Below are 13,486 nucleotides of genomic sequence, written 5' to 3' on the forward strand. Positions count from 1 at the left end.
ACAAAAAATCTTTGATCTATGGAAGGTGTGGTGTCCCTAAGATCTACATCTGCAGTGCTCAGCCTGAAGCCAGGCCCAGTATTGCTGGTATGAGGAAGTTCCCACTCTTTTTGCCCAGGATCCGGAACTAAGTAATTTCCCCTTTTTTTGTTTTAGGGGGACATGGAACCTGCACCAAGAGTGAGGGCAAAAACTATGAACTGCAAATGCGCCCTCTCTAGTAAAAAGCTCCCATCTGCCCATAAAAAAAAAACCCAGGTCCCAGGGGTGTACAGAGAGGAAAATAGAGAAACAGTCTTCCCTTATAGAAGAAGTAAGGGGAATAGTGCGGCAGGAGATTATCTTCAATGGCTTCCTTTTCTCAATCTATCTATGGGCCCTTCATCAGCTAAAAAGATGGTATCGTAACCAGTAAGTCGCAAAAAGTGGAACAAGTTGATTTTTTGTGATCACACTGTCACTAGATTTTGCAGGCCAGTGTTATCTCATTCACTTGCACTTACCTGTCATGTAGTATCGGCATGATCTTTGGCCGAGCAACCGGGGTCATAGCCAAAGTCACCGTGTAGCCACAGCTTAAGTGTTTGGACGGATGTTGCAGATTTCGGTCTCTTTTTTACCTTTACCATTCCCTTTACATATACAGCTAGCAGAAACATCAGACGAGCAGAAAGTTTGAAGTCGCCCAACTTCTGTGCAATGTGTGATTCATTGCAACACTGACATAGACGGCGTCTTTTATGTGATAAGTGCATGACTGTTGCACTCCAGTAAGTTTCCCTGATGAATCTGCAAATAACATTCAGTAGAGCATCTAGCTGCAGTCACACAGATCCAGGTTTATTGTTGATCGCTTGGCAAGTACTTTTCATATTTTCAGCACAGTTTTGGAGAGGGACGGATGGTACAGGCGTGGGATTACTTCTCCTGACACTGGCTTTTGTAATGAAGCTCTGTGTTTAAAAATAGAAATATTTTTTTTCCGTTCATCGGTTTGGCTGGGATATAAAATACAGTACTAACACTAATTAATAGTTCTAACATTAAAATAGTATTCACTCTATGCTACTTGAAGCTAGTATACACTTCTGGCTGTCTGTGACTCCAAAGCGCGTTTCGGCCCCTTGAGGAAGCCAGCGCGAAACGTGCGTTGGGGCTGCATGTGTGGCACCACAGATAGGAATATGGGTAAGAGCCATTAAATGTTGGATTCATGTTACCATCATCACTGTTATTTATCAGACCTGATACAGGAAAGATATACTGTATATCTTGGTACCGTATTAGCCAGTGGATAGAAAAATATTTAGAATTGAGAGTCCTCAGTGGTTGATAGTGAACCACATACCGTAAATGAAAATCAAAATATAATACATATAGTCAAATCACAAGTCTGATAAATATTTGGTATTGAGAGTCCTCGGTGGTTGATACCTTTTAATGGCTAACTGAAAAGATGGTAACAAATTGCAAGCTTTCGAGACTACACAGGTCTCTACATCAGACACCATTTCTGAGAATATAGGTCAATATAATGGAAAAAAAAGTTCTGCCACCTATTCTGTAACTGGCCACATGGAGTCAGTGTGACTTTACTGTCAGAATACACAGGATATAATGGGAACTAGACGGTCGGCTGCTAGATCAGGGGACCGTGCATGTGCAGTATGCTGGATAGGAGGAAACAATGAAGGGCCCCTGGGAAAGACATTTGTCTGGGTCCTGTCATAACCCACCCGCTTATACAAGATGTTGTACATGTTAATACATTACACACATTTACACAAATAAATACATAGTATACAAATGCACATAAGCCTATATAAAATATGCACTTTGCCTAACACATGCATATACACATGGACATTTTGGTGATTCACTTGCTTAGGCCTCTTTCACACTTCAGTCTTTTGGCGTCAGTCTGAAACCGCCATTTTCCTCAAATAGCGGATCCGCCATTTTTTTTGGCGGATCCGCTATTTTCCCATAGACATACATTAGCGACGGATTGTGGCGGATGGTCGTCCGTTCCATGCGACGGATCCGTCGAGATTTGGCGGACGTCATCTAGACATTGACGAACATTATAACGTTTGTCTGCTCCGAAATGGCGGTTCGCGACGGATCCGTCGCATCCGCCATTCCATAGAATGGCCGCCTATGGGCGACGGATCCGTCGCGACCGTCATTTTGCGCATGCTCCAAAAAGTAGATACTTTTCCCAGACAACCCCCAAGTAACGGATCAGTCAAAAAAACGGATCCGTTAGAACCGTTTTCTCAACAATTGTGACAGATCCGTCGATCCGTCACTATGTAGGAGGTGACTGACGCCAAACAACTGGAGTGTGAAAGAAGCCTTAGGGTATGTTCACACGATCCTGATTTCAATCCTTTTTTTTCAGGACAAAAACCGCAGCTCTTGGCAGAAAACGCAGGTGCGTTTTTGATGCGTTTTTGATGCGGTTTTTGATGCGGTTTTTAGTGCGTTTTTTTATGCAGTTTTCTCTGCAGATTGTCTGTGTTTGACACAAATAAAGCTTTAACTGCAGTGGGGGAAAAAAAAAAGAAATGATGTCATTTCCTTGTCCAACCCTTTTCTTCTTCCATCCTCCATTTTGGGACTAAACACCAAAATGAGTGGACGTGTTTTGAATGACAGCGCTCCGCAGATTGCTGAGCGTAGGCCAGATCACAGCCCGCGGATCCAGCTCTATCCAGCTATGCGTCATGCGCCCCTATATTTAACATGGGGGCGCATGGACATGCGTCGCACTTGCATTTTGCGCCGCATGCGTCACTGCAGCGCACGCATCCGGGCGCAGAGGACGCAGCAAGTTGCATTTTTGCTGCGTCCAAAATCAATCAAAAAAAGGACGCATGCGGCGCAAAACGCAGCGTTGTGCATGCGTTTTGCTGCGTTTTTGTTTGCGTTGTGTGTTGCGGCGCCGACGCTGCGGCGCACAACGCAAATGTGAACATAGCCTAAGTGCCACGTATTTAAGTGCCACGCATCACGTATTTCAGTGCCACGTATTTCAGTGCCACGTATTTCAGTGCCACGTATTTCAGTGCCACGTATTTCAGTGCCACGTATTTCAGTGCCACGTATCACGTATTTCAGTGCCACGTATTTCAGTGCCACGTGCCACGTATTTCAGTGCCACGTATTTCAGTGCCACGTATTTCAGTGCCACGTATTTCAGTGCCACGTATTTCAGTGCCACGTGCCACGTATTTAAGTGCCACGTGCCACGTATTTCAGTGCCACGTATTTCAGTGCCACATATCACGTATTTAAGTGCCACGTGCCACGTATTTAAGTGCCACGTGCCACGTATTTCAGTGCCACGTATCACGTATTTCAGTGCCACGTATCACGTATTTCAGTGCCACGTGCCACGTATTTCAGTGCCACGTATTTCAGTGCCACGTATTTCAGTGCCACGTATCACGTATTTCAGTGCCACGTGCCACATATTTAAGTGACACGGATCACGTATTTAAGTGACACGTATCACGTATAAGTGCCACGTGTCACGTATTTAATTGCCACGTATTTAAGTGCCACGTATCCCACGAAGATTTTCCATGGAGAACAGACACATCCAGAGACATGTCTGCTCTCCACGGCTGCAGCAACACACTGACAGGAGCCATAGTTCCTGTCGGTGTGTCACTGCGCATGCGCGAGCGAGTTTACCGGCGGTCATTGACCCCGGCACTCTCGCTTAACGGCAGTGCTGCGTGGGAAAGTTCAACGCAGCTGTACTGCCGTTAACCAAGACGCCGGAGCCATTGAACTCCGGAACAGTACGCGATACACTGCTAGGAGCTTCGCTCCTGGCAGTGTATCGCCGGAGAGCAGCCGATCGGCGTGGGACACTCGTTTTATGGATTCTGCGGACAGGGAGTATGAATTTGATTTTTTATTTTGTGATTTTTTTTCCTGGAGGATCGAGGGCTTCGCCTACAAGTGTGCTGTTGGTGAGTATATACTCTGTGTTATGTGTTGTATGTACTGTACTGTGTGTCATGTATGTGTATTGTGTGTAGGTGTTTTGTGTAACTTTACAATTGTGCTAAGTCGCCGGACACAGGGACAACTCTCCCATCCTAATACCGGATGGGAGTAGTAGTCCCATACGGCGACTTAGCACAATGGTGGCACTAGCGTCGCATGGGGACACGCACACACACACGCACACACACACGCACAGACACACATACACACACACACACACACCAAATCAATCAAACGGCCGACACGATCCCCATGCGACGGTACGCCTCCATGTCTCTCCGCCCAAGCACTTCCGCCCACGCACTTCCGGCCGCTTCCCTGCACTTCCGGCTGCAGCGGTTCTGCACCACAAACCGCAATAAAACCCGCAGATATATTTTGGATCTGCGGGTTTTACTGCGGGTTTGACCTCACAATGGAGGTCTATGGGTGCAGAACCGCTGCAGTTTCGGGCAAAGAAGTGACATGCTCCTTCTTTTTTCCCGCACCGATTCATCGCGGCTTTTTAAGGGAAATTCAGGACCGTGTGCACAGTGGTTCCTGTTTTCCATAGGGGTACATTGTAATGTACCCTGCATGGAAAACAGCTGCGGAACCGCAGCGGCAAAACCGCTGCGGTTCTGCAGTAAAAAACGCACTGTGTGAACATGGCCTTAGACAGCAAGAAGAATTTTCTATTTTCACCATTGTGCATTTATATCCATAGCAGCTACAACTTTTTATTTTTATGTAATCTTCACTAAATGAGTTATAAAGTATACAGTTATACAGTATGTAAGCTTTAAATTTATATTAATATTTGTTATGGATTAAATTGGAAAAAAAGCACCATAAATAATGTGATCTATCAAAGGGTTATGATTACAGTAATATGTAATATGTTCTTGTTATTTCTTGTTCTTTATTTAAAAAAATTGCATTACAAAAATCCAATGGCCAATGTTATTTTTTAGAAAAACATCTGGCTTTTACATTTCAATATTTTTGTTTTTATTTATTTATTTTTATTTTTTTACCAATAATGTACAGGAATGTGCAGATGAATTGCTATATAGAGATGTACCGTACCTGTATGTACCAGTACAATATTCCTACAAAGGAAAAATACCATTTCGATCTTTAGGGCTTACCCAATAGCGTGGAAAAAAGAAGTTCCAATTTCGGTCCAGAAAAGTAAGACTAGTGTCATGCAAGTGTGATTCGATTTTCATGCGAGTAAAATCCAATTTTTTACACCTAGCATCCGATTTACATCCTAATGCAATGCAATTTTAAAGGGAACCTGTCACCCCCAAAATCAAAGGTGAGCTAAGCCCACCGGCATCAGGGGCTTATCTACAGCATTCTGTAATGCTGTAGATAAGCTGCTGATGTATCCTGAAAGATGAGAAAAAGAGGTTAGATTATACTCACCCAGGGGCGGTCCCGCTGTGGTCCGGTCCGATGGGCGTCGCAATCCGCTCCGGGGCCTCCCATCTTCTTACATGACGTCCTCTTCTTGTCTTCACGCTCCGGCGCAGGCGTACTTTGTCTACCCTGTTGAGGGCAAAGCAAAGTACTGCAGTGCGCAGGCGCCAGGAAAGGTCAGAGAGGCCCAGCGCCTGCGCACTGCAGTACTTTGCTTTGCCCTCAACAGGACAGACAAAGTACGCCTGCGCCGGAGCCGCAGCGTGAAGACAAGATGAGGACATCATCGTAAGAAGATCGGAGGCCCTGGACCAAACTGTGAAGCCCATCGGACCAGAACAGAACCGGGACAACCCCTGGGTGAGTATAATCTAACCTCTTTTTCTTATCTTTCAGGATACATCGGGGGCTTATTTACAGCATTACAGAATGCTGTGGATAAGCCCCTGATGCCGGTGGGCTTAGCTCACCTTCGATTTTGGGGGTGACAGGTTCCCTTTAATGTGAGCTTTTACATAGAGAAATTTATATAGAGAAATTTTCTATCTAATTTACACATCGTTTTCAAAGGACTTCTTCAAAACACATGTATGAAAAGCCGGCAATTCACCAGCTGCGTACAGTAAAATCACAGCGTGACCCGATAGGTTTGGACACACCTTCTCAATTAAAGATTTTTCTGTATTTTCATGACTATGAAAATTGTAAATTCACACTGAAGGCATCAAAACTATGAATTAACACATGTGGAATCATATACTTAACAAAGAAGTGTGAAACAACTGAAATTATGGCTTATATTCTAGGTTCTTCAAAGTAGCCACCTTTTGCTTTGATGACTGCTTTGCACACTCTTGGCATTCTCTTGATGAGCTTCAAGAGGTAGTCACTGGGAATGGTTTTCACTTCACAGGTGTGCCCTGTCAGGTTTAATAAGTGGGATTTCTTGCCTTATAAATGGGGGTTGGGACCATCAGTTGTGTTGAGCAGAAGTCTGGTGGATACACAGCTGATAGTCCTGCTACCCCTGGAAAGAGAAGCAGAAGGAGAGTTGAATTGTGGAGGAGCTTAGAGGAAAGAAGCATAGAGGAGGAAAGGGCTCAGGAGAGGAACAGCGGAAGGACACCCTCAAAGTCAGAGCGCAGAAGCTGGGTACCGGGAGCCCGAGGTCATGTTGTTCTCCAGGACGCGCAACAGAACCGGAGGGCAAAGCACTATGTCAATTGCCCGTAACAAGTCTGAGGTGAAGCAGTGACCGTGAGAGCCGGGTCATCTAAGAGATCCTATAAACAGGCTCAAACTGCCTATCGTACAGACATCTGTCTTAGGACAGGAGAGAGAGGACTTGCACTGAGCTTCAAGAAGCAGGGACCTAATTAACTAAATGGCGCTAGCAGGAAAGGCTTACGGACCTCACCTGGTAAAGGGATCTCTTATTGCCTCCAAGCTGGCCGGACCACAGCTACCCTGTACTTGGTACCCTGGACTGAGGACTACTACTACCATCAGTAAACCAGGTAAAGACTTGCAAACCTGTGTCCTCGTTCTTTGTTCATTTATCGGCTTACACCATCTTGCCATACACCTGGGGACCCCGCTTACCATCTTGCTGCAACAACATTACCCCAGAGGACCCCTTTAAGCAGCGTTGGTCCCTACTGACTGAACACCACAGGTGGCGTCACGAACATAGACATTACAAATCCCCTTAAAGACCTTTCCCTTTAATTGGATGCCCAGGGCCACGGACCGGGTCGCAGCCACGTGACATCCCCTTTAAGACCGGACCCGGTACAGAGTACCCCGCTGCCCTGGTGGGCGACCCATATACCCCAAAGGAAAGGTATCGGAATAGAGCCTTAATGGGATGGGTTTTCAGAGTTTCAGCCTTTTTGAAGTAATGGGATCTGCTTGAGTTCTGACAAAGATCACAATCTTCCGAAAGGAAATATCACTCGTCATAATTGGTTATTTTTTAACATAATGAAAATTTATTAAACTTTTTTTCGTAGTTACCCACATGAACTTCATAGATGAACTTGCTCCTCATGGAAACCTATTTTATGGGCCAAAGCATAATTCTTCCTGACAAGCAAAAGGGATAATTAATCTTCCTGATGATGTGGACATGTGTTTTTTCTTTTCTCAACTATACTAACTATATAACTGTGGGATGGAAATGTAACTTTAAAGGGAAAACGGAAAATAATGTATCCCCTATTAGGTTAAAGAAATGTATAGTGTACACATTATTACTAGTATGGTACAATTTTCAGGGTAGGCTATGTATAACAGTTAAGTATTAGACTATCTATGGAGCATATACGTGTACACCAGGTAAGCTGCAGTTATATCAGGCATCAAACTATAACCACGGTATTATACCCTGCAAAGTTCTACCATGTATCCACTGGGAGGAAAAAATGAAAAATCAATATAAACCAACAGTGGACATGCTCATTATAGCTTAATGATTGTACATTTAATGATACATATGCTTATAGTGAGATCAACCTGACAAACAAGGCCTGCATATTAGAAAGAGGATAAAGTGATCATTACCAATAGGATAAGCAGAGGTCCAGGCGTCCACCACACCGACGTGCGTTTCGGAAGACAAAGCATTTCATAAGCTATAATGAGCATGTCCACTGTTGGTTTATATTGATTTTTCCTTTTTTCCTCCTAGGGGATACATGGTAGAACTTTGCACGGTATAATACCGTGGATATACTTTGATGCCTGATGTAACTGCAGCTTACATGGTGTACACGTATATGCTCCATAGATAGTCTAATACTTAACTGTTCTACCCTGCTAATTGTACCATACTGATAATAATGTGTAAACTATAAATTTATTTAACCCTATAGAGGATGCATTCTTTAGCGTGCATAATTTACTCTATTTATATTAAATTACCTATTGTTTGAATATATATGCATACATATTTTTCTACTATATTGGTCCAGGCTGTGCCACCTATCTACCTCATCTGTGTTGTCTCGTTCTATTTATTTTTTTATTTGTCCTTGTGGTTTGATTTTATTATTGTATTCAAAATACTTTATTTTATCCATTTGACTAATAATAATAGTAATATTTTGTCCTTCCTTTCAATGGAGCTTTCTTCATAGGCGTTTCCTTATCGGTTTATGCTTCATGACATAGATGCAGGATATATATATATGTATGTATGTATGTATGTATGTATATGTATGTATATGTATATATATATATATATATATATATATATATATATATATATATATATATATATATATATATATATACGTATATATATATATATATATATATATATATATATAATGTGTGTGTGTGTACATAAAAAAAAAAAAAATATATATATATATATATATATATATATATATATATATATATATATATATATATATATATATACATACACACACACACACTCACCGGCCACTTTATTAGGTACACCATGCTAGTAACGGGTTGGACCCCCTTTTGCCTTCAGAACTGCCTCAATTCTTCGTGGCATAGATTCAACAAGGTGCTGGAAGCATTCCTCAGAGATTTTGGTCCATATTGACATGATGGCATCACACAGTTGCCGCAGATTTGTCGGCTGCACATCCCAAAGATGCTCCATACGAGGCAGGATGGATCCATGCTTTCATGTTGTTTACGCCAAATTCTGACCCTACCATCCGAATGTCGCAGCAGAAATCGAGACTCATCAGACCAAGCAACGTTTTTCCAATCTTCTACTGTCCAATTTCGATGAGCTTGTACAAATTGTAGCCTCAGTTTCCTGTTCTTAGCTGAAAGGAGTGGTACCCGGTGTGGTCTTCTGCTGCTGTAGCCCATCTGCCTCAAAGTTCGACGCACTGTGCGTTCAGAGATGCTCTTAGGCCTACCTTGGTTGTAACGGGTGGCGATTTGAGTCACTGTTGCCTTTCTATCAGCTCGAACCAGTCTGCCCATTCTCCTCTGACCTCTGGCATCAACAAGGCATTTCCGCCCACAGAACTGCCGCTCACTGGATTTTTTTTCTTTTTCGGACCATTCTCTGTAAACCCTAGAGATGGTTGTGCGTGAAAATCCCAGTAGATCAGCAGTTTCTGAAATACTCAGACCAGCCCTTCTGGCACCAACAACCATGCCACGTTCAAAGGCACTCAAATCACCTTTCTTCCCCATACTGATGCTCGGTTTGAACTGCAGGAGATTGTCTTGACCATGTCTACATGCCTAAATGCACTGAGTTGCCGCCATGTGATTGGCTGATTAGAAATTAAGTGTTAACAAGAAGTTGGACAGGTGTACCTAATAAAGTGGCCGGTGAGTGTGTGTGTATATATATATATATATATTATACACACACACAGTACAGAGCAAAAGTTTGGACACACCTTCTCATTTGAAGATTTTTCTGCATTTTCATGACTATGAAAATTGTAAATTCATACTGCAGGCATCAAAACTATGAATTAACACATGTGGAATTATATACTTAACAAAAAAGTGCGAAACAACTGAAATTATGTCTTATATTCTAGGTTCTTCAAAGTAGCCACCTTTTGCTTTGATGACTGCTTTGCACACTCTTGGCATTCTCTTGATAAGCTTCAAGAGGTAGTCACCGGGAATGGTTTTCACTTCACAGGTGTGCCCTGTCAGGTTTAATAAGTGGGATTTCTTGCCTTATAAATGGGGTTGGGACCATCATTTGTGTTGTGCAGAAGTCTGGTGGATACACAGCTGATAGTCCTACTGAATAGACTGTTAGAATTTGTATTATGGCAAGAAAAAAGCAGCTAAGTAAAGAATAACGAGTGGCCATCATTACTTTAAGAAATGAAGGTCAGTCAGTCCAAAAAATTGGGAAAACTTTGAAAGTGTCCCCAAGTGCAGTGGCAAAAGCCATCAAGCGCTACAAAGAAACTGGCTCACATGACGACCGCCCCAGGAAAGGAAGACCAAGAGTCACCTCTGCTTCTGAGGATAAGTTTATCCGAGTCACCAGCCTCAGAAATTGCAGGTTAACAGCAGCTCAGATTAGAGACCAGGTCAATGCCACACAGAGTTCTAGCAGCAGACACATCTCTACAACAACTGTTAAGAGGAGACTTTGTGCAGCAGGCCTTCATGGTAAAATAGCTGCTAGGAAACCACTGCTAAGGACAGGCAACAAGCAGAAGAGACTTGTTTGGACTAAAGTACACAAGGAATGGACATTAGACCAGTGGAAATCTGTGCTTTGTTCTGACGAGTCCAAATTTGAGATCTTTGGTTCCAATCACCGTGTCTTTGTGTGACACAGAAAAGGTGAACGGATGGACTCTATATGCCTGGTTCCCACCGTGAAGCATGGAGGAGGTGGTGTGATGGTGTGGGGGTGCTTTGTTGGTGACACTGTTATGGATTTATTCAAAATTGAAGGCATACTGAATCAGCATGGCTACCACAGCATCTTGCAGCGACATGCTATAATAATAATAATAATTTTTATTTATATAGCGCCAACATATTCCGCAGCGCTTTACAACTTATATTCCATCCGGTTTGCGTTTAGTTGGACCATCCATTATTTTTCAACAGGACAATGACCCCAAACACACCTCCAGGCTGTGTAAGGCCTATTTGACCAAGAAGGAGAGTGATGGGGTGCTACGCCAGATGACCTGGCCTCCACAGTCACCAGACCTGAACCCAATCGAGATGGTTTGGGGTGAGCTGGACCGCAGAGTGAAGGCAAAAGGGCCAACAAGTGCTAAGCATCTCTGGGAACTCCTTCAAGATTGTTGGAAGACCATTCCCGGTGACTACCTCTTGAAGCTCATCAAGAGAATGCCAAGAGTGTGCAAAGCAATCATCAAAGCAAAAGGTGGCTACTTTGAAGAACCTAGAATATAAGACATATTTTCAGTTGTTTCACACTTTTTTGTTAAGTATATAATTCCACATGTGTTAATTCATAGTTTTGATGCCTTCAGTGTGAATTTACAATTTTCATAGTCATGAAAATACAGAAATACATGTACATGTGTTTCATGGCCATTATCGCCCAATACAAGGTTAACTGGCTTTAGGGGGTATACAGCGCCTGTGTAGATGAGGTCCAATCACAGGATCACAAAACATCTCCCCAAATAGTCCTGTTTTATTCAAAGAGTATGGGCATATATAGGGTGTGTCGCTCATCCCCGAATCAGAGGAGAGGGTCCATATTACCAAGGCAAATATGAACCTATCACAGCATGACAGACCATACATGCGCAGTGCACCTGCGTGGGCGGCACCCAATAGCAGGGCTAACACCCACGGCATCATTCAGGGTGTGGTGCATGTCCGTGAGGTCAACCAATCTCTCTCAAAGCCTCACTGCACCGTAGAAGTGTATGCCGCCCTAACAAAATACCAACATTTTTTTTCTTTACTATGAACCATTTTTTCCTCTAAACTCCAGCAGCATTTCCAAGAAAATAATTTTAGGCCAGGTTTAGAAGGCTGTATTTTTGGGGTGATCAGACTGACCGTGGTTCTTCTGACCCAAGTATACAGCTTTATAGCCATATATTAGGGTTTAAATTCAAGCAAAGAGCCTTGCAGGCACTGTAGTCTGTATGCGGACCATGGGATACGACCATCTGAAGCTGGGTATGGTAGTGGAGTCTGCTGGGCGGATCCCCCCAGCTTCTCCCAGGCCTAACTCTGCTTGATTGACATGTCTATTCAATGCTCAAATAAAGACAGACCTGTCAATTAAGCCAAGCTGGACTTGTACAAACTATGTAGTTAGTATATTCAATAAATGTAGATGATACTGTTACACAATAAACCAATTTTTACAAGAGAGTCCATCGTACTCAAAAACTGATCAGGCAAAAAACTGTCCCATTTCTCAATAGGTGTGCACAATATGAGAACTTAGCTGATTTTTCTAGTCCAAAGATATAAAGAGACCACTTGATAATGATGTTTCACACTGGTATATGAGTGTCGGCACAGGGAGCAGTTCTGTGAAAACCACAGGGCCAATTTATGGATCTCGACCTCACTTCTCCTTCCCAGTCCTAAAACCGAAAACACAACATATCCTCCAATAGTGAAGACCTGTGGGAAAAACGTACTTTTCACATTAGGTTTTATTCTATTTGCATGAACTCTCCTTTAAAATCACATATACTGTAGAAACAGACTCCAGGTCACTTGTCGACTCATTTTCATCTATTGACTTCTCCTTAGAGCATGATCTTGGACCTCTTCCCTCCTCTTTTGGCCCTGTGGATTTTAAAGAACTACTATGTAAGCTGGCCATTGTGTTAGAGGGAGATATCCGTATCAGGTGATCTTTTTATTTTTTTTGGACTGTAAAATCAGCTCTGTTTACATCTTGCGCACACCCATTGATTAGTATAAGTTTATTAGTAGAGAGCATTTTATGTGAACGTACGACGCAATTTGTCAAAGCTTCTACACCATAAAACTACATAAAACATTTTAAAAAGTTGTGCACCGTGGAGTTGCGCAGAAATATTGCACCTGTTGGTGCTTTCATCCCAATTTGAAGGAGCTTTGCTAGAATTGGCAGATGTTGTGCAGAGACTGAACGGGACGGAACATGGCTGTACCTGCCCATCAAATTCAGGACAGTCCCTGACTAGACTAGCATTTTAGCCAGGCACTTACTACTGTGAAAATGTACTGAATTCATTAAGTGCCGTGTGCCTCTCAATGAGTTTGGCGCTTCGTATTCCAAGGAGCCCTTTATTAAGACTGGTGAGCGCAACACCGGCCTTAATGAATTAGCCGCAAAGTTCTTGTTAGTACCATTTTTAAAGTTTCATTATTTTATTTGGGAATTTTTCTGAACCTTCCCTGAGTTTTCATGGTTTATTCCTGTTATTACGAAATCCAATTCTTTTCCATTTTCATTATTGAAGGCCAGTATTAGGGGATCTGACTGGAAGTAATGGCTCTGTCTGTTCTGCTTCTCATGACAACATTGAACGATGCAGCAAATTCACAAACTCTTGAGCTATATTACTTTCTATTGAGAACAACC

The 13,486-nt window shown here is 42.8% G+C and overlaps 1 protein-coding gene across 2 annotated transcripts in view; it reads left to right on the forward strand.

Annotated features, from left to right (window-relative positions):
- HECTD2 (HECT domain E3 ubiquitin protein ligase 2) overlaps nt 1–13,486 on the forward strand; it is a 144,075-nt gene that overhangs the window by 96,813 nt on the left and 33,776 nt on the right. The window lies entirely within an intron of this gene.

Source organism: Ranitomeya variabilis, chromosome 4, assembly GCF_051348905.1.
Source record: "Ranitomeya variabilis isolate aRanVar5 chromosome 4, aRanVar5.hap1, whole genome shotgun sequence".
NCBI classification, from domain to species: Eukaryota; Metazoa; Chordata; class Amphibia; order Anura; family Dendrobatidae; genus Ranitomeya; species Ranitomeya variabilis.